The sequence below is a fragment of the Apodemus sylvaticus genome, chromosome 12 (genome assembly GCF_947179515.1).
Source record: "Apodemus sylvaticus chromosome 12, mApoSyl1.1, whole genome shotgun sequence".
Taxonomy (NCBI): Eukaryota; Metazoa; Chordata; class Mammalia; order Rodentia; family Muridae; genus Apodemus; species Apodemus sylvaticus.
In genome coordinates this window covers 98,723,791-98,745,215 of record NC_067483.1, presented here as the reverse complement: position 1 = coordinate 98,745,215, position 21,425 = coordinate 98,723,791, and the positions used below count along the sequence as shown (strand labels likewise).

The window sequence follows — 21,425 nt, the reverse complement described above, 5'->3', positions numbered from 1 at the left end:
CTTACAGGTTCAGGGAGTAAAGCTTTGGACTACCTGTAGACTCTCAGTATCTATAAGACCCCCTAAGTGGGGTGATATGTGCAGAAACAAGAGCTGAAGTGGAGGGTCTCAGCCCTCACCAGACCCCTGAAAGAGGTACAGAGAGCTCTAGGGATGTGGCCTGGTGAGTCCTGAGTGCTACCACCCAGGCTGGACTGGGCTGTTCAGTGAGCCAGCTGCCCTCAAGTCACGCTGAGCTGGGCTTGGGTGAACTGAGTTCCTTGGTCTGTGCTCTATCTGGGGCAAGTAGACAATTGTGCATATCTTCCCAGAAAAAGTCACACAACACTAACCAAGCTTCAGTCTCCTGGCACAACGCCCACCACATTTTGTTGTCTGTACAGTTCATAATATCAGGCCACTGCACAGACAGCCTGGCTTCTCAACAGATCTGACCTCCACTCTGGCTTCTGGAAGACAGAAGGACTGCACTGCTCTTTGTAGAGAAGTGGGCAGGTCACTTGGATCACATTAGGGTGGGGTGGTGGAGCAGTCTGAGCACTGTTACCACTCTGGAAAATACCATTTGCTCTGTTCCTCCTGCAAATCCTCCCTAATGAGGTGACTCTGGCCTGGGAGCACCTGAAGACCCTGAGGTAACTACAAGGATCATCTTGAATTCCTCTCTCTTTTATTCTTCCTTCTTTTCATTTTCTAACTCTTCTCCTGTCTAGATACGCCTTTCCTTCTCGGCTCCACTCACCCCCTTCCGAATCTTCAAAAGCTGGTTCTTAGGAAGTTGAGAGATTATTGGGACACCAAGGTCACAGTACATCAGTCCTGGAAGGGCCTTGACGAAGCCCAGATGTGCTTTACATAGGAGGGAGCTGGGGCTCAGAGAGGGGCTTTCCCGAGGCCTGTGCACAGCAAAAGCATAGTGACTGTGGATCTCCAAGAGGGTCCGCAGCTTCCGTCCATTTTGAAACCAGTGCCTGTAACCAAACTGGTTGTGTTTGTTTCTGTTTGCATCTGCTGCCTTACCGTTATTAACTCTAGACACAGATGGAATATTATGGGTAGAGCAAGTGAGGAACGATTCAAACAGCCACCTCTTTCCTGATCCTTAAATCCAAGGACTTGGATCTGTAACATCAACCAGAAGCCCATGAACCAGCCTTGAAATCTGCAGGTGTCTAGGGATGCTGAGTGCGGCTGATGCTAGCTGAATTTAGAATGATATGGTAATCTATGGGCTGATTTTGTGACTGAGCCTGAGAGACAGCATCTGTTAGGATAAGGTCCTGTGTCTCCTGATAACTCCCAAACAGAACTAAGCTCCAGCCATCGGAGGGAATTCCAGGTTTGGACCACCTGATGTCTCAAAGTACTGAGCCGTTGGATCTTTGAGACAGGGTTTCTTTGTGTAGTCTCGGCTATCCTGGAACTCACTCTGCAGAGCAGGATAGACTTGAACTCAGATATTCACCTACTTCTGCCTTCAAAGTTCTGGGACTAAAGGTGTGTGCCACCACATCTGGTTCAAGCAGTTGGATATTACAAGAAAGAGCAAGTATGGACTGGAGGCAGGGGTGAGAGCACTGTGTGGGTGTTAACTGAGTAGCTGCCCAGCAGAGAAGGGCCTGCTAAGGACCCTCTCAGGGGTTTCCTAACTTCCTTGGGTGTAGCTCTGTAGTTCAGTAACCAGCAGGTCACTGTCCAGAGGGCCGCAGGCCTTGGTTAGCTGGTATCTTCTTTGCTTTTCTGTTGCTGTGATAAAAAAGACATGAATGAGTGTGATTTTCTGAGTATATGTTGGCTTGCAGCTCCAGAGGGTGCATGCACACCTCACTACTCGTCAGGCTGCCATAACACTGCAACAGTAAGGTAACTAACACAGCTGGGCGCCAGGGAGCGGACGATTGCTGGGAAGAACCTGGCTGTGCTGCCTTCCAAAAGGACGTGGAACATTTGGGACTTTTGGATGAGGAAGGGGCTTGAATGCAGTGCACAGGACTTGATAGCCAATCTGGTGGTGCCAAGAGACATGCGGACTGTGGCAGCCTGTCTTGTGAGGTTTCCGCGGGGAGCCGGAGGCCGTTCAAGTGAAATGTGATGCAGAGAGAGCCACACTTGGCTGGCACTGAAAGAGAGGTTGCTACGGTGAAGTAGATTGTCACCATTAAGGAACCTTCCTGCCCTGAACTGTGACAAGAATGTTGTTCTTGGGGTCAAGGCCTGGTCCAACTAAACTTCCGAAGCATGGAAAGGAGACTGAGGGGGTTCTGCTCCTAGAAAGTGTGAATGTGCAAAGTGGCCACAAATGCGATTCTAGGGGATGAGCCTTCATCCCAGGCTGGCAGCCGAGCATGGTGGCCCTGTTCACTTGGTATGGGCTTCAGAGCCACAAAATTCACAGGAGTGGGTGTGTGGGGGGCGTGGACTCTGTGGTTTCAGAGAGCCACTGAGGCCAGGAAGGGTGGCAGGGAAGTCTGTGCACGAAGCCCCAAGAGGGCATGAGGATCTGAGAAACCTCTGCACACAGTGGTGATGGTGGACGTTGGACTGGGTTGCAGACCTCTAGAGCTGTTGAGGATGCCAGAGTCCTGAGACATCTGCCTGGAAAAGCTGCACTCAGGGAGTGGAGCCCATCTGTGAGTCGGGAGTGGGGGGTGGGGAGTGGGGGATGGGGTGAGAGGCAGTGGGGGTTGGGGGTGGGGGGTACACCAGACAGCAATGCTGGGATGCTGGGATGCTGGGATGCTGGGATGCTGGGATGGCAGAGCCTCCTAAACGATTTGCTGTGGTTATGGAGACTTAGGATTTGGGATTTTCCCTGCTGGTTTTCGGTCTTGCTTTGATTCAGCACTTCCTCACTATTTGTCAGCTCTTCCCTTTTGGAAAGTGAATGTATATCCTGTCCATTGCAGGCTGGAAGCCTGTGATTTGCTCTTTGATTTTGGGGGAGGGGGTCACAATGGGAGACCTCACTGATTCTCAAAAGAGATGGACTTTTAAACTGTCTTGAAAATGTTCACAGCTATGGGCATTTTGGGAGTTGGGCTAAATGCACTCTGTTTATGATGAGGCCGAGAGCATATGAGGACCAGGGAGTGGAGTGTGGTTTGAATGAGAACCGTCCTCCACAGTCTCAGCAGTCTCAGGGATTTGAACACTTGTTTCCCAGTTGGTGGTGCTATTTGGGGAGATTTAGGAGGTGTGGTCTTGCCGGAGCCAGGTTGGTCGAATTGTCTGTGTCTGGTCTTACTGGAGCTTCCCTCTAGAGTGGGGTGTCTTCCCCCCCACTTGGACAACCTGTTGGTCTGCTTTCCCCTTACATTCTGTCTTAAGAAGTTTCTAGGACTAGAGAGATGGCTCAGTGGTTAAGAACACGGACTGTTCTTCCAGAGGTCCTGAGTTCAATTCCTGGCAACCAAAATGGTGGCTCACAACCAGTTATGGGATCTGATGCCCTCTTCTGGTGTGTCTGAAGACAGTGACAGCATACTCACATACATAAAATAAATAATTTTTTTTTTTTTAAGTTTTTAAGTTGTAAAGTTCTAACCTGGAAGAAAACTGCCATATGTCCTTGAGCTTGTTTCGGTCCGACATCTGATCCTTCTGCCCCACCTCTCCACTTTGTGAGGTCCTGGGAGCCGAGCCAGAGCTTTGTGCACACTAGGCAAGCACTGTGTGAGATACAGCTCCACCCTCCTGAGGGTCAACTTGCAGTGTGCCACCTGGCAGCTTTGCAGTCATTTAAAAGACATCTCAGTCATTCCTAGGGTGGACTCTAGGCCCAACATCACCAAACCAATCAACCAAAACACAACCTAATGCTTGCCCAACAGAAGAAAATAGGAATGGCTCTTGGGAAATTAGCAGCCCAGATCCTCGTACTCTAATCTTGCACTCTCCGGAAACCCATCTCCCTCCTCATTCTCAGGCAGCCATGCGGTGCCCGCCCACCAGCTTGCCTCTGCACCCAACTCTTTCGTTCTCTTCCCTCCATCCCCGGGAGCTGCCTTACCTCCCACTCCTTTCTTCCTCCATCCACGTCGGCCCCCTCCCCCCTCCTCCACCCCCCATCCCCACCCCCTCCCTCTCACCTCCCCACCCCCACCCCATCCCCAGCCTTCCCTTTCTTCCACACACTTCACCCAGTTCTTTTCTCTTTCTTTGCTCACTTCCAGCCTCTACTCAGTTAAAGATATCGGCTCATCTCAACTCCTCGCTACACTCAACCGCTCTTCCCATCACGTGACTCTATGCCCATCATGTGACTCTGATCCCCCTCCAAGGCTCTAAAGTGTCAGTATCGAAGCTTTAGATCCAGACAACAGAAGGACCTTCCCAGTGGGTTGAGGAAGGGGATCTGTAGCCATGGAGATGATGAAATCTCTTGCTGACAACTGGAGACTAGGGTTACCCTCATCTGCTACTTCTTCGGGGAACTCCCTTTACATTGATTCTTTACTTACTTGGACTTTGGAGGCCACCACGGGGATATGCTAATTTATACAAATTGAATGCAAATGAGCACAACCATGGATTTACTGGAAATCCGTGGCTCCTCTGCCAGGAAGACATGGGGAAATTTTGGAATCTACTTCCCAAGAGAAATATAAAAATAGAGTAGCTTTCAGCTAGGAGTGAGGGGTGTGGCTGGAAGTTATGGGAGGAAGATGCAGAGTGTAGCTTATGTCTTGGGCTCTAAGTCACCCAGCAGCAGAGGAAGTAAAAGTATCAAATATGAGTCAGCTCCAAATCCTGTCAAGAACCACTCACCCCAGAGAGCAGCACACCATACCCCAGAGTTACTGCATCTGTGGAAACAGGAGCTTTTCACTCAAGTCCTATTTCCCATGACAATATTCAGCTATTCCTTGTCACAGGCATCACCTACATACATGCAGAATCCTTTAGCGTGGCAGGTCAAATTAACAGAATGTTCTGGAGACATGCCAGAGGGAATAGGATGTCTGGACGTTTCTATAAAGAAGACCTTAGAGGCTAGCTCCGGAGTGGATCAACTCCATATGAAAGAGTCAGGTTTCCTAAAGCATCTCCAGTCACACTCTGAGGTAGGAGAATGAGATCAAAGCCCACATAGCTTGGTGTGTGTGTGTGTGCGCGCACACACACACATGTACATATATACAAATGCATCTGGAGTCCCAAGACTGGTGTCATACATTATCATTGTTCTTCTACTTTATCGAATAAAGGCGGAGTCTCTCAGTCAGACCCAGAGCTTACCTATACAGATAGTCGTGATGGACAGCTTGCTCTGGGGATCCCACTTCCATCTTCCAAGGCTGTCAAGCACAGCAGGGTTTGGCGTGGATTCTGGGCATCTGATCTCCTGTTCTCTCACGTGCATGGTGAGAGAGCTTCATGGTCTAGCTCCCAGCCTTCTTTTTCATTGTGTGTGTTATAGTGGATGCATGGAGGTCACAGGGCAATTTGTGCAGCACCTTGCAGGACTCTGTGCTCTCTGGGATCGTGCTGGTCCCAGAGAGCAAACTCGGGTCATCAGCCTTGGTGTCAAGCACATTTACCTGTGCCTTCTTGCATAGTTGACTGGTCTCATTTTAAGTCACCATTTGCTTGCATTTTCTGTGACTTTCAGAGAACTGTATCCTTGGGTTTACTCTGACCAAGCAGTGGTCTCAGAAGGCAATGACATCAGCTTCGAGTTGAGGGGATAGCATTGCCCACAGTGGAATGGGCCCTCCTACATCAATCACTGTTAAGAAAGTGCCCTACAGACTTACCTGCTGGATAGTCTAATTAAGGCATTTTCGTAATTCAGGTTTCTGTCTTAGGTTTTCTGTCTTAATTGTGGAGCTGTGCTTTAGACTGGGGCCCAGTCACAGCTCCTCTGTGATTTTCGTCCTGGGAAGAGTGGACACTCAGGACATGTTCCCCTTGCAGGAAAACTCAGGAGTTGAGTCACACACCAGAACACTGAGATCCTCTGTGCCTCTTATGTCAATCACTAATTAAGAAAATACCATCACAAATTTGCCTACAGGCAAATGTTATAGAATCATTTTCTCAATTGAGATTCCCTTTTTCCAAACAACTCTGTCTTGTGTCAAGCTGACATAAAGCTAGCCAAAACAGTAACAGTAGTGGGGTCCTCTCTAGCTTCTGCAACCTCCTGAGCTGAGCCTGGGATGTTTGACTACATTTACAGTCCTAGGCCTGAATTCCTTTCTGGGGAGCAGGCTTCAAACCCAATACCTAAATAGTTGGTTACCTCTGTGGGAGTCCCTGCAGGTGTCATGGAAGGCAGGGAGGGAAATGAATCATGCTGAGGTGAATCACCAGGTTCAGCCTGACTCATCCTGCTGGATCAAGCTTCTGGAGTCTGTCAGGTGGTTTATTGCCAGCATGTTCAAACTCAGTACAAGCTGGAGAAACTTTCCTGGTGTAATACAATCCCCAGTGCACAAGAAAGTGTAATTACATAGAATTTCAACTCAAAGTACATGCCATCTCTTCCAAGAAGATGAGTTCTAGAGCTATGTTCTTATACAAGCTTAGGAGTCTATGAAAGGACCTGGCTTGGTTTTGGTCATACAGATTATGACAAACACAGAGGTAGCTAGGTTATTTCATATTTCTGATGCTGGTTATTGGATCTTGGGGGAGCTCCTGGTGATATAAATAATATAAGGGTCATTTAGACTACTAGACATCTCCAGTCCTGATTGTGGGAGCTTGATATGTTCTGGCCCAACAGATATCGCAGATCACCAGGCTGTCAATCACCTCCAATTCCCAGCTTTCTGGATGGAAGAATAGGTTTTATGTCCTTTATTTTGAGAGGACAGTCCTGTGTGCTTAACATTCCTGGTTTCCCTGGAGATCTATGACTGCAAGGACAGTTTGCTCCCAGCATGCCTCTATAACCTTCTTACTTCTACTGTCCCAATGGTCACATCTTGCTAGGAAAGGCAGTATTGTAGCTCGTAGAGTTGACTGAGGGATACCATTGACATCTTTTCTCAGTTAGCAGCTGGCTTCATACCCATGATGCCTGGCTCTGAAGCTACACTTGGCTGTAGATACAATGTAGCCAGCTGCCTAAGATTCCTACCGCTGTACTGCTGTGGCTTCCCCACCGTGGCGGAATGAAACTTCAATCTGTGAGTCAAAAATAAATCCTTTCTCTCTTAAGTTGCCTTTGCCCTGATATCTTGTCACAGTAATATGAAGAGGAACTATGACAAACACATTGATGGTGACACACAAAATCGACAGTCACTTCTGAGCGCCATAGGTAGGTTGGTTATCTCCCCTCTGCTGTAAAATAGCTGATGGCAACTACTTAAGGGGAGATTTGTTTTCTCACAGCTTCGCAGGTCTCAAGCCAGCACAGCAGAGCAGGCCACAGTAGAGCAGGCGCAACAGAGCCCAGCGGCTGGCATCATAGCGGCTATAACAGCGGTGCTGACAGGAGAGTAAGGCCACTGCACTCCCATGGCCACTCTCCCAATGACCTGATTTCTCTACAGCACTTCCTTCTGACGTTCACCACCTCTCAACAGCCTCTTCAAGTCTGATCCAGTCTCCACTGGGAATGCCCTCATAGACACATCTGGAAGTGTACTTTACTAACCTAGCTGTCTCTCAGTCCAATAAAATCGGCCATTAATATCAAGCTTCACACCAGGCCCGTCTGTCTCCTTGGCATCAGCCTGAAATCCCAGTACATCCCTGTGGATGCTACCTGGCAATGAGACAATTTGACCTTGTCTTCACTCCCACTTCTGTGGTCACCTCAATACTATACATAGGCTTCAGGGGTTCTATAGCTGTCCCCAAAGGAAAGGCCAGCCCAGAGCTGCCTGCCTTCCTCTTCTGAGTTCTCTTTGAGGACTTGTCTGCCCAGTGTGGGCAGCGCTACCCACATACCCAAGAGAGGGGTGGCAGCTCCCTCCCCAAGGGCTGTTGATGAGGCAAGAAGGTGTTTCCTGCAATCCTCCCTGGACTTCAGACTCCACCTCGCAGGATTCACACGCGCAACCTTGAGGGTTCGAAACCCCTCTCCTCAGCACAGCCTTCATACGGGCGGTGACACTTCTGCCCTTGCCCTCTCACTCTCTCTTGCTTTTAGATGCTACTCAGACTTTCTGGAAGCTGTCGTTGCTTTTTGCTTCTGCCACCTGGTAATTAATCATGGCGATTTCAGATAAATTTGACCTCTTCCTTCGCAAGCACTGCGGACACTACCCGGGCTCTTACCTTTAAAGAAAAGATTAGATTTATCGGCGGGAATGGGGCACATGTGGCAGTCAGAGGACAGCTTCGGGAGTTGTTTCTCTTCCCTACCAGACTGGGCCACCCCTTGGCCCCTTTTTGTTGTTGCCAGCACTAAGGATTGAATGTGGTGCTGGAGAAGCACCTTGCTACTGACGCGTGGCCCTGGTCCTTCACTTCTTGGGACTGAGTTGTCCAGGTCTTTAACTTGTTCTGTTGTAGAGCTTTTGATCCTCCTGCCTCAGCCTCTGGAGTAGCTGGGATGACAGACTCATGCCATCAAATCCAGGCTCAACCCAAGTCCTGCGGCTGAATCTAGTTGCCTGGCTTATCTGTGGACAGCAACTGGCTGCTGCTTCCTGTTGGGAGGAGTCTGCCGTTCAGGGAGCCGTTAGTGGGGGGCCCCACTGCAGATTAACAAAGCCAAGGCCTCCTTAGGTCTGACCCAGGTCTGAGCCCCAGACTGGGCAAGGACAGCATTGTGTCAGACTTCAATTCCTGAATACTGAGCGATGTCCAGACACAAGCATGCTTCCGGATGAGGAGTCTAAGCCTGGCCACAAGGTGTTTATTGTACTTCCGGTCTCTTCCCAGCTGTTTCCTCCAGTCTCTCCCTGTTCCTGCCTTTTGGTACACCCCCTCCCTGGCTATCAAAACATGTTCTGTTTTTTTGTTCTGAGGATGCTTACTGTAGCTCCGTGAGATTGTTGGTGACTGACAGTCTGATCCTGCTGTCTCACAATCAGTCCAAAATTGGCGTTGTGATCTGGCTGTGCCCAGAGACTGCTGGAAGCCTCTGGAGAGGTTGTCTTCACAGACTGCCCTGACGTCTTTCTTCTTGCATCAAGGGAAGCTTGGAGTCACAGCAGCCATCTTGCTACCAAAAGGAAAATACTGCAGTTTTGAAGAAAGTCCCGAAAACCAGTGAAGATGCCTGGGTCCTCGGAACTCCACACACATCCCAGACTCCCTCCCTCCAACATGTAGTTTCTGTGCAGGTCATGTCTTGTTTTCTGGTTCCTTTACATTTTTTTTTCTTTGCAGCTAAAATACTCTGATAAACTGATTCACCAGACTGCAGTGTTTTCCAAATAATTGACAAGCAACTGTAGGTCCCGAGAGAGGCCTGGAGGATCTGGGGGACTCCGGCAGGTGTAGAGATAAAATCAGGGATACCCTGGGCTTTGGGGGTCTCCCTGCACCAATCTCACCTCAGAGCAGGCGCAGCAGAGAATGGGAGGCTCAGAAGAGCTTGGATCCCGCCCCCTCAGACTGAGGGCCAAGAGACAAACCAAAGGGGGCAGAGAAGCCTCAGTTGGGCTTGGGCAGGGCCGGGTCAGGGATGACTGACAGGCAAGGTGTGTCCAAGCACCTTCTGCCAGAGCTGCTGATGTTCTGTGTGAACGTGCGTGTACACACACACTCTGTAGCTTGTGTGTACACACACACTCTGTAGCTTGCGTGTACACACACTCTGTAGCTTGGCTCCATCCCAGTCTGGGATAATCGTGGGCTTCTGATCCTTCTGTCTCCCTGTCCCAGGTACTGGGATTACAGATATGAGCCATCACGGCCACCATATTCATAGAAATCACAAATGCAGGGCTCCATGCATGCCGGGAAAGTACTCTGCTGAGTCCTCAGCCCCTCCTCATGCCTTTTTTATTTGTTTTTTGAGACAAGGTCTTACTATGTAGTTCTAGTTGCCGCTGAATTTCTATGTAGATGGTGATGGCCTTGAACCCTCGAATCACCATATGTGACTCATCTTTATACTTTTTATTTTTTAAGATTTATTGTTATATGTAAGTACACTGTAGCTGTCTTCAGACACACCAGAAGAGGGCATCAAATCCCATTACAGATGGTTGTGAGCCACCATATGGTTGCTGGGATTTGAACTCAGAACCTCCAGAAGAGCTGTCAGTGCTCTTAACCGCTGAGCCATCTCACTAGCCCCTCTTTATACTTTTGTTGTTTGTTTGTTTTTCAAGAAAGGGTTTCTCTCTGTAGCCCTGGCTGTCCTGGAAGTCACTCTGTAGACCAGGCTGGCCTCGAACTCAGAGATCCATCTGCCTCTGCCTCCCAAGTGCTGGGATTAAAGGCATGTGCCACTACCGCCTGGCTCTCTTTATACTTTTTAAAGTGTATTTTGTATGCTACAATTGAGAGGACCCAGAGAGGAAAGACCCAGGGTAATGATGGCACCAAGAGAAGATGTGCTTGCTTTCTCTGTGTCTCTGTGTATGTGTGTGTCTCTCTCTCTGTGCCTCCCTCTATCTGTCTCTATGTCTGGGAGAAAGATGAGGCCTTACCTAAGTTCACATACATTCAAGCCTTAAGACTGATGCATAGGCATCTCAACATACAACATCTATATATGGAAGGATGTTATTTGAATGTCAGCAACCTTCAGGGAAATGCTGTTAGCTAGATAATCATCCCAGCATTCTGGTTTCTCAGTCAACCAGAGGCTGCAGCCAGGCTCTGGATCAGGGCCCTCCTTCCCATAGGCCTAGAATTGTGCTTGTCTTTCTAAGCTGCTTCTAATGAACTCCTACAGAGAGTTCATTAGAACCCCTGAACCCCGTACCCTGTAGTAAACCACTTACATGGACAAGATGGAGAGAAGGCAATCCGTTGAATTGAACCGTTCTGATTGGTTAGATCAGTGGTTCTCAACTTGTGGGTAGAGATCTCTTTGGGGGGGATGTCTCATATCAGACATCCTGCCTATCATATTACATTACAGTTCATAACAGTAGCAAAATTACAGTTATGAAGTAATAATGAAAATAATTTTATGGTTGGGAGTCAGCACAACATTTGGAATTGTATTAAAGAGTCACAGCACTAGAAAGGTTAAGTGGAACTTATGGCTTCTTTGGAAAGTTAGTTGTGTCAGATGGTGTTTTGCTGGGACAAACACATGAAGGAGTGTTTTCCTGAAGTGGACACAAGTGAAAGGATGTTCTGCTAAAGCAAGCATGTGAAAGGATGGCTGATGAAGGAATCTTCGTTAATGGCACACGTATTGGTTCGCCTTACATTGTGTTACTGAACTCCGTTTGTCAGGACTCCATAGAGAGAAGCCCACCAAAATACTTTGGGTGGTGTGCTGGCCACTTCTTGCCATTTCTGAAGACTTGGGCCAGTTGGTGATATCAGCTGACACAGATGCACATAGAGTTTTGCTAAGACAGACTCACTTGGTAAGGCAATGGACAGCTTGTAGAGAGAGCCAGCTTTTGGTCTTGCATCTTTGCTGATCTTAACTTCCTTGAGAGACGCATGACAGAGAACTTCTCCTGGCATCCCTGTTGGTCCTGGTCGCTCTCACTGATTCATGCAGATTCATCTGAGGTCTGGCTGTTTCTGCTAGATCGTGCCACCACCACTGATTCATGTTTGCTATTCCAACACTACTAGACTAGATGGCTGATACATTTATGAAGTGTTTGCGCCAACAGGCCCACATTCTCCATATCCTAATTGCCTTTCTTTCCTACTACCTTTGGTGGGTGGTGGGCTAGAAGAGAGGTTAAAGCACTTAAGAACCATTATTAAAATTAGGGCTGAGAAAAACTTAAACTCACAGTTGAGAACCACTGGGTTAGATCCTACAGCCTTCACTTAACTAGATCCGGTGATGGCCGTCGCTCTCCATGCCTGTTTCTCTTTTGACTTGTACTTGTGGAATGCTGGTGAGCAGTAGATGAACACTGAGCACATGCTTGGTTATTTCGTCTCAAAGTCTGGTCCCTGGGCAGATTCTCTTAGAGCCTCCAGAGCTCAGGGACAGGCCTAGCGGGAGTTAATCAGGGGTAGCTAGTTGAACCTCTGTGGTAAGGGTTTTTTAACTAAGGAATCTCCCGAACCCAGACTGATGAGATGGCCCAGCAGGTAGAGGTGCCTGCTACCACCAGACAACCTGAGTTCAATCCCCAGGGCCTATGTGGTAGAAGGCAAGACCAAACTCTTGCATGTTGTCCTCTGACCTCCGACCTCTGTATGTTTACCACGGCTGGATATGCACATGTGCATACATAGGCAAAAAGAAATAAACAAAAATACACAAACATACAAAATAATAAATGTTAAAAAAAAACAGAGAAAGAATTCACATGAACTCCACACAGGCCTAAGGATTTTGGAATTAGCATCCCTGAATTACCCTTGCCCTGCACAGCTGCAGAAAGGGTCAGCAGGGGCCACCACGAGGACCAGGCTTTCTCCTGGGCTAATGGATATGAAGCCAGCCTTCTGTTTGTTTTGGTTTTGCTTTAGATATTTTATTTGGGGTTTGGAGAGATGACTCAGTGGTTAAGAGTACTTGGTGTTCTTGCAGAGGAGCCAGGTTTGATTCCCAGGGCCCGCACATTGGCTTACAGCCATTCCTGGGTTTAGTTTTAGGGGATCAAGGCTTCTTCTGACCTTCTCAGGCACCATGTACACATGTGCACGTGGTACACAGACATATACATAGGCGGAACACTTATGCACATAAGGTAAATATAAATTTAAAAAATTATTCTTTTACGATTTCATCCATGTCTGTAACTCACTCTGCAGACCATGCTGGTCTGGAACTCAGAGAGCCATTTGTGTGTGCCTCCCTGTGCTGAGATTAAAGGTGTGCACCAGGCCAGCCTCTTTACCCTTTTATCTCCTCCCGTGCCAGCAGTGGCTGGTTTTGTGGTTCTGATATATTTGTCTTTTAGAGTGTTTGCCTGGATGTATGTCTATGCTCCACATGCATGCAGGTACCTGCAGAGGCGGGAAGGAGGCATCGGATCCACAGAGGCTAGAGTTACAGATGGTCGTGAGCCACTGTATGGATACTGAGAAACCAGCCAGTCCATTTAACCTCTGAGCCATCTCTCCAGTCCCTGGTTTTGTGGGGTTGTTGTTGTTGTTTGGTTGGTTTTCTGGGGTGGGGCAGGGTCTCATTATGTGGCTGGGCAGGCCTGGAACTAAGTATGATCCTCCTGCCTCAGCCTCTGGAGAACTGAGGTTACACAACACCAAGCTATTTAGATATGACAAATATTTAGCTCTGTAATTGTCTGTTAAACTGGAAAATAAGAAGGTGTCTTTGCTTCCTTGCAATAGCCTTGGGGCCTCGGTCACCTGTGGAACACGAGTTCCAGCAGCTATCCACCTGTGGTAATTACTCAGTGATGACATCACCAAGGATTTTGCATTCCTAAGGTATTTTTCCAGACTGGGCTTTGCAGTAAACCTGCCTTGGGGCCTTAACTGTAACACCCTTCACGGATGAGCACCCTGAGGCCTAGGCAGGTCAGAGGCCACAACTCACAAACAGGATTCTGGCTCTCAGCTCTATACCTGTACGAGGCAGAAGGGCTGGGGGGGGGGGGTCCTCAAAGCCAACCCAAGTGGCCTGGGACTAGGGCCCCCAAACCACACACCCTCTAGGCCCTTGCTGAACTAGGTGTGTCCGCCGGCGGACACCAGGGGGCGCTGAGATGCCGGCGACTCTCGGGTCCAGTTCATGGCTGTTCCAAGGACCCAGCCTCACCTCGAGGACCAGGCAGCTGGAGGCAGACGGGGCGGGAGGCTGGGTAAGCACTTGGATTGCGCTGTTCCATTCCCTGGGACACGCACCCTAGGTCCAGGCCGGCGCAGACCTCAGCCACAGCCCAAGCACCGGTCCAGGCAGGCTTCTCGACCCGGGAGTCGGGGATGCTGCGCCTGGGGCAGAGCTCCTTCCTCTTTCCCCGTCGCAGCCTTGGTGTGTGGGTTCGCTCGCATCTCTGCGGGATATAAATGTTGCACAATTCTACAGAAGAAGAAATTCTGCCACAAGGCCCGTTACTATTGGTACGTCCATGTTCAAATAGGATACATTAGAAGAAATGGGCTGAGGATTATCTCTAGAGCACTTGCGGAACATGCATGAAGCCTGGGGTTTCTTCTTCTCTATCCCCAAACAAACAAGCAAATGGGAGTAAAGTTTTGAGCCTGCTGTCTTGTCTCCCAACGTCTTCTTCCATCCTGGCGCTCAGTCTTTAGAGAGCACCAGAGTGGCGGCCCATAAACCTCTCTTGTAATCCTGCTTAAGCCTCTCCTGTAATCCTGCTTTCCTCGCATTGACCAGTGAGTGCAAAGGCCGCCACTCTCCCTGCTTCCTGCTGAAGGCAGTTCTGCAACAGCCCTTCCTGTGCAGGGGAGGGGGACACAGACAGACTGGGGGTCAAGGGTTAAAACATCAGATTCTGTTTCCACTCAGCACAGGAGAGACTGCCCCGCTGTAAAAGCAGTTCGCGCAGAAGAGAACTCAGTTTACCACAGTGTGGGACTCTCATCTCTGCTGTGCAGGGGTCCCACAGGGAAAGCCCAGATGCACGTGGGGGCGTGGCAGAGCATGTGTGCGTGTGCCTGTGTGTGTGTGTGTGTGTGTGTGTGTGCCTGTAGGAAGTGTGCATGTGTGTGTGCGCCTGTGTGTGTGCTATGTGATTGAGGATGCACATGGATGCGTGGGTGTGCATGTGTGTGCCTGTGTTTGTGTGCTATGTGATTGCGGATGCACGTGGGTGTATGAGTGGGCATGTGCATGTGTGCATGTGTGTATGTGTGTGCTATTTGATTGAAGATACATGTGGGTGTGTGGGTGGGCATGTGTGTGTGCCTGGGGTGGGGTTTGTGTGTACACGAGTGTGTGTGTGTGTGTGTGTGCTATGTGGCTACAGATGCACGTGGGTGTGGAGGCATGCAGAGGTCAGAGATCAACTTTGGTTGTCATCTTTAAATACTGTCCAGCTTTTTTTTTTTTTTTTTTTTTAAATAAGACAGAATCTCCGGCTGCCTGGCTAGATCCCAGGAGACTGTACTGGCTGGCCAGCTAGCTCTGGGGCCCACCTCCTCCTCTTCCACTGCACTAGGAGGGCAAGCTCCCCATTGCACTAGTGTCTCTTCCGTCTTGAGGCCCAGTCTTCCCTCAGAGGGAAGACTTCCCTTCCTTCACACACATACACACATGCACACATGCACATGCCCACTCATACACCCACGTGCATCCGCAATCACATAGCACACAAACACAGGCACACACATGCACACCCACGCATCCATGTGCATCCTCAATCACATAGCACACATCACATAGCACACACACAGGCACACACACATGCACACTTCCTACAGTCAACCCTGTCTTGCACTACCGAGTATAGCTTTCAGTGACAATCATGCCGTGTCTGTCGACACACTCTCTTTCACACTCTATCAAGTTGAACCTCAACCTAAAGGGAACTGCCATCTGTCACACTGCATTCTGTCAGAGGCCCTGCTGAAGCTCAGTATAAAACCAACCACATATGCAAATGAGCTTTGGAGGTGTGAGGCCGCCTCAGGGTAGAAAGTGCCTCTGTGTAGTCTAGTGAGGCTTCCTGGTGGTCAGGTGACGGGCTCAAGTCTTCCTGAAGCTGTCATCTTTTACCAAAGTGGGGGAGGGGGAGTGTGCTTTCAGGCCACGGCTCACCCTTTACTGGTTCAAGTCTTCACTTGAGTCATCCCAGAATTCCCCTGACAGCCACTGGGAACATTCCAGAGTATGACATCTCTCAGGAAACAAGCTCAGTTCCTGGAAATGTCACCCTACCATGTTTTTCTTAGAAACCCTACATGCCAGAAGCTGGGATGGATGGCAGAGGTCAGAGGTAATCCACCGGGGTCTGGAGTAGCAAGGCTCCTCCTGTCTGCCTTTCAGAAAGGTCCCTAGATGACTGCTCCCTGGGGAGCCACAGTCAAGTGGGAAATGTGTACTGCCAGGGGCAGCAGGACTCCTGGCTTGCCGGTGACTGAGCCCACTCCTCTCAGAGCCCCTGGCCTTTCTTCTTCCCTCCAGGGACCTGGAGAGGGACACTGAAGCCAGCGAGAGCTCTGACTCATTTATTGTGAACTCACTGAGATGTTTGGCAAGAGCCCGTGGGCGTCTTGGGAGAACTCTTGGTTCACCTTTATTTCTTTCTATAGCGCTTTTCTCTTGAAATAGCAAGTCCATTATTGCATCAGAGCATCAAAAGAAATTAAGAATTGTCCTTTGTTTCCTGCTTTTGTGTGTGTGTATGTGTGTGTGTGTCCACGCACGCGCGTGCGTGCACACTCAGGGATCCTGCTTCTGCTTTCTATGAGTGATAGCATTTCTGGAACACCTGGCTGCTTTGCTGTTTTTTTATACCTAGGTTCTAGGGTTTCACCCTCAAGTGCTCCTGCCTGCTCAGCAAGCGCTTTACCAACCAAGGCATCTGCGTTCTCCAAGCCTAGTCTCCTATTTTAAACTTTCATAGGAGCTGGGATCTGAGGAGAGACAAACACAGAAGAGGAGAGTTGATGCAGTAGAAACAGTGTGAGGGATGGAAATTCACAGCTTGGCAGGTAGATGTTGAAACCCAACTTCAAAACAACTTTTAGGCAGTGTGTGGTGGATCTCTGTGAGTTTGAGGCCAGCTTGAGCAACATAGAATGTTTCAAGAGCTACATAGTAACTCTTAAAACGAACACAATGACAACAGCCCCCCTTGGAGTTCATTCTTTCATATTTCACAGCAAAGCCCCACATCTATGAGACATCTGTTTTTATTCCACCACTCTCAGATGAAGTTATGTAAACTCTTAAGTGAGCACCTCACATCACAGGAGGAACAGGAGTCTGTCTTGCTTACTGTCCCTTCCAGTCAGTGAGTGACTAACTGATATTCATTCTTGGGGAGTTCATGTCCACCAAAAATAAGCTATCTGCTGAAAAGGCAGGGGAAACCATCTCACTTCCTTAATTTGCATTGAAACAGCATCGGGCTTTGCAGTGCAGTTTCCATGGAGCTGAAGAGTGGTTTGCAAACAGAGCTCAGAGCCAAGGTTCGGAAAAGATGGGCCAAGAGACAGGCCGGGCAGGGAAGGCACACGGATTTATATTTTTGGTTCTAAGAGCTTCCTGAAAAGTGAGCATGGATCTGAGGGGCACGTTTATTTATTTATTTCCTCTCTGCCTATTCCAGAAACGGCTTAAGGCCGTGCACAATGTACACAATGCAGCTGGATTTTTTTTTAAGAAAAACAATAACAACAACAAACAAACTAGCCTGGTTGGCGGATATTAAGATGCGCTCTCTCTCTCTCTCTCTCTCTCTCTCTCTCACACACACACACACACACACACACACACACACACCAAGTAAAGTATGAAATGGAAAGAATGCACTCTGATTATCCTTCGCTGTCAACTGGATTTGAAATCACCCTGGAGACTCACATCTGGGTGTATCTCAGCTTTCCAAAGGGGTTTTACTGAGGAGGGAAGACCCTCCCTTCTTACTCCCTTCTTAGGTTGCTTCAGTCGGGTTTTGTCATGATGAGAAAAGCAACAGATACAGACTGTCCAACGCTGATTGGGAAATTCAGGCTTCCTCCGGGTAAGATTCAGGAGGACAGCCAGGCTGGAAGCAGGGTGGCAGCTGGCAGGCAAAGTTCACAGAAGGGTCAGGTGGACCAGTTGTTTCTTTCAGAAGCAAGGACACCCTGGGCAGGGCCCTGAGCTCTTTGTGGATGCAGGTGGTCTCCTGGAGCCAGCACATTCTCCTCCATCTTGCCTCCATCCTTGTCCTTACAGACTGCATGTGGCCATCAGTCTTTTGGCCACACGTCCCTCCCACATGAGCAGACACAGTCCACAGACACAACCCTTCATCCTTTACTAGTAATTCCATCAGCTTAGGAGATGAGTACAGCATAGTTGAGTGTTTCTGGTGAGTTTTCAGAGGTTATGAAGGTTAAGAGGCTGTTACCATCATGTCAGGGCTGCAGAATAGCAGGCAAGATGGTGGTAGCAATGGCTTGAGAGCTCATAGCTCAAAGTGCAAATGGGGAGCAGAGAGAGGGAATGGGGTGGGGGAGACATAAAAGCCTGCTTCCAGGGACACACTTCCCATAGCAAAATGATACTTCCTAATCCTCCCCCAAAAGCATCACCAACTAGGGATAAAGAATTCAAATACCCACTCAAACTGCACGCACAGTGTGAACAACTTTTCTTCCCATAAGCCCTCACTGCCTAAGCAACTTGGGCCAGGCCAACCTGGATCAAACCTTTCAAACTGAGTGAAAATATTTCTCTCTTCCATTTAGTTTTTCTCTCTTGTGTTTTGCTAGCAGCAGTTACAAGAGTAACTAATGTATCCACCCCCACCTAAAAATATCAAAGGGAGCTGGGAAAATAGGCCAGAGGTTAAGAGCACTTGCTCTTGAGGAGGACCTGAGTTCAGTTCCTAGCACCTGCAGGGCTACTCACAACAATCCATAACCAGACTTCCAGGAGCCACATGGTAAATACACATATATGAGCAAACCACTTATACACATTAAATAAAACAAATAAATCTTAAAAAGCAAAACAAAGAATGTGTTGCAATTAATGGTAGGATACTTACTTGGTATGGTCAGGGCCAGAACACTGCAGAAGAAGCATACACACACACACACATACACACACATGTATATGTATGTGTATGTGCATATGTATAATTAACAAATACAAAATTTCACATTCAAGGACCATGCTCTTTAGAATGGCTAATGTTCGATTACCTGAACTCTGTGCCAGCCACTGACAAGGCCCATCTACTGATGCCAGGAAGGAGGAAGGCTAAGGGGGCTGTGGAGTGAAGGGATTCCCAGGATAAATATTTTATTTGTCAGCAGGGAGGCCACCAGGTAGACAACTCAGGTACACATAGGCAGGCACAAGCACATGTATAGACCAGGACACAGGGCCCGTGGAGGTAGGCACACAGCTCCACGGCTGTCTCAGGTAGAGGCTCCTGAAGTCAAGGCCACATTTGTATAGAATCACATAAAAGGCATTTTGTCAAAAAATAGTTATATTACAAATATGATATCACCATTTACTAGTCATTTGGTGCTGACTAATAGCCTCCCCAAGTATCCAGTGTCAGCTATGTTTTAGCTGACTTATTCTGGATATCTCTGTCAGTGCCATGCTGCCTAAATATGCTGACTCTTACCACTTCCTGTTCATAATAGCTCAGCTCTTTGTGTGTGTGCATGTGTGTGTATGGATGCATGTAAGCTGTGTATGCATGTGCGTGTAATGTATACATGCATGCGTATGCATGCATATATATGTATATGTATGTGTGTAATGTATGTATGCAGCATGTATATGTGCATTCATGTATGTGCATGCATGTGTATGTGTAATGCATGCATGCAGTATATAATGCATGCACATATATGCAGATGCATATGTGTGTGCATGTATATGTGAATGTGTGTGCATATATATGTGAATGTGTGTGCATGTATGTTTGAGACTGGGTTTTCTGTTTCTTAAGAAAGATTCAAATTCTCCATGTAGTGGAGGATGGCCTTGACTGTCTGATCCTCCTGTTTCTACTTGCCAGGTGCTAGGACTACAGTCATGTGTACTATACCTAGTTTATGCAGTACTGGGGATTGAATCCAGGACTGTGCATGCTAGGCATGTTTTCTACCCAGCCCCTTTCCAGTCCTTTACACATACACTTCTTTTACCCTTGTGGTGGTTTGAATAAAAGTTCAGATATTTGCATGCTTAGTTACCAGGGAGAGACACTGTTTGGGAAGAATTAGCAGGTGTGTGTGGCCTTGTGGAGGTGTGTCTCTGAGGGTGGGCTTTGAGGTTTCAAAAGCCCATGCCAGGCCTAGAGTCTTTCACTTTTTGTCTCTCTTGGCCACAGACCAGGGGATGTAACTCTGGACCATGACTCCAACACCTTGTATGCCACCATGTTCCTTACCATGATAACAGACTAATTCTCAGAAACTCTAAACAAGCCCCCAGTCAAATGCTTCCTTTTGTAGCAGTCACCTTGGTCATGATGTCTCTTCACAACAGAACAGTGACCAAGGCGGCCATCACAGCTATGTAAGGCTAATACTATTAGTATCTCTTTTTTTTTTTTCCAGTTTTTTTTTTTGAAATAGGAACTCTATGTGTAGCCCTGGCTATCCTGGAACTCAAAAAGATCTATCCACCTGCCTCTGCTTCTGCCTCTCCAGGGCTGGCATTAAACAATATAGCACCACACCCAGCTTAGTACTTGCATTTAGCAGATGAAGACACGGAAGCACAGAGATGTTAAGCAACTTGGGCAAGGTGTGCAGAGCTGAGATTTAAAGCATCGGGTTTGTCTGTCCTTCTGCCCTTCGATGCTGCCTCTCCGTTGCTGTCATGGGACAGCTTCTGGCTAAGGCTGGGAGCTTTTACCCTTCCGGATCCTAAGTCCTGCTGTTGCACAGGAATGTCCTTCCAGCCAAACTGCCCCCATCTTCAGTTCTGCTGGGCCCTCTCAAAATAGGTCATCACAGCTTGTCCTGTTGACTATTTACCTTCTCTTATAGAAGGTCATGGGACCCTCACCTGCGTATCCAGCCATTCCTGCCACCCAGCTGAACACAATTCTGCCCTAATTGTGCATGGTCTTGGGAGAGGGAAGGAGGGTGGGAAGGCAGCTCCGGTCAGTGAGGCTGTGAGGAAACCCTTACCTCTCCTGGCTGCTTCAGGGTACCCTCTTCCCATCCTTTATGGCCCTATGTCACCCCCTAACATCAGATAGCAAAGAAAAGAGGATTTCTTGCTTTGTTTCTTCTTTCTAGTAGCTTGTCCTTGCTACTTTGTGTCTCCTTCCTTTTCCCACCCTCTCTCACTAGATAAAAGAGAAAGGCTAGAGAGAGGGAGGGAGAGGGGGGAGGGAGGGGAAAGGAGAGAGAGGGAGGGAGAGAAGGGAGGGAGGGGGGGGAGAGATAGAGAGATTCCTGAATCTAATTTCTTTCTTTTTTCTTCTTTGAGCATGATTACAAACTAAGACCAACAATCACCAACCCTGCCTCGCAGGGGCCCTAGCATTTATAGAACCTCTGTAAATTTCCCAGAATTCCAAACATCCACACAATTACAGAAACTATCTACAGCTGGCAAAACCATGCTTCTGCTAGCGCATGAGGCAAATCACAGTCAACTGCTGTGGACCATCTGAAGCAGCCCCATAATCCACACACCTGGGATTAAAACAAAAACACAATCTTATAATATTTCTATGTTTTTTTAAAGAAACCAAAATTCCAGAATTCTCACTACAAAACCTAATAAACTCATT

General features: G+C 48.3%; 1 protein-coding gene across 1 annotated transcript in view; it reads right to left on the bottom strand.

Annotated features, from left to right (window-relative positions):
* The window catches only part of Nek2 (NIMA related kinase 2), a 712,524-nt gene extending 694,736 nt beyond the window's left edge, over positions 1 to 17,788 (bottom strand). The window contains exon 1 of the mRNA XM_052200762.1: positions 17,784 to 17,788. The gene's annotated coding sequence lies outside the window, so the exon portion shown is untranslated. The remainder of the gene's footprint in view (positions 1 to 17,783) is intronic.
* Positions 17,789 to 21,425: the final 3,637 nt, after the last annotated feature.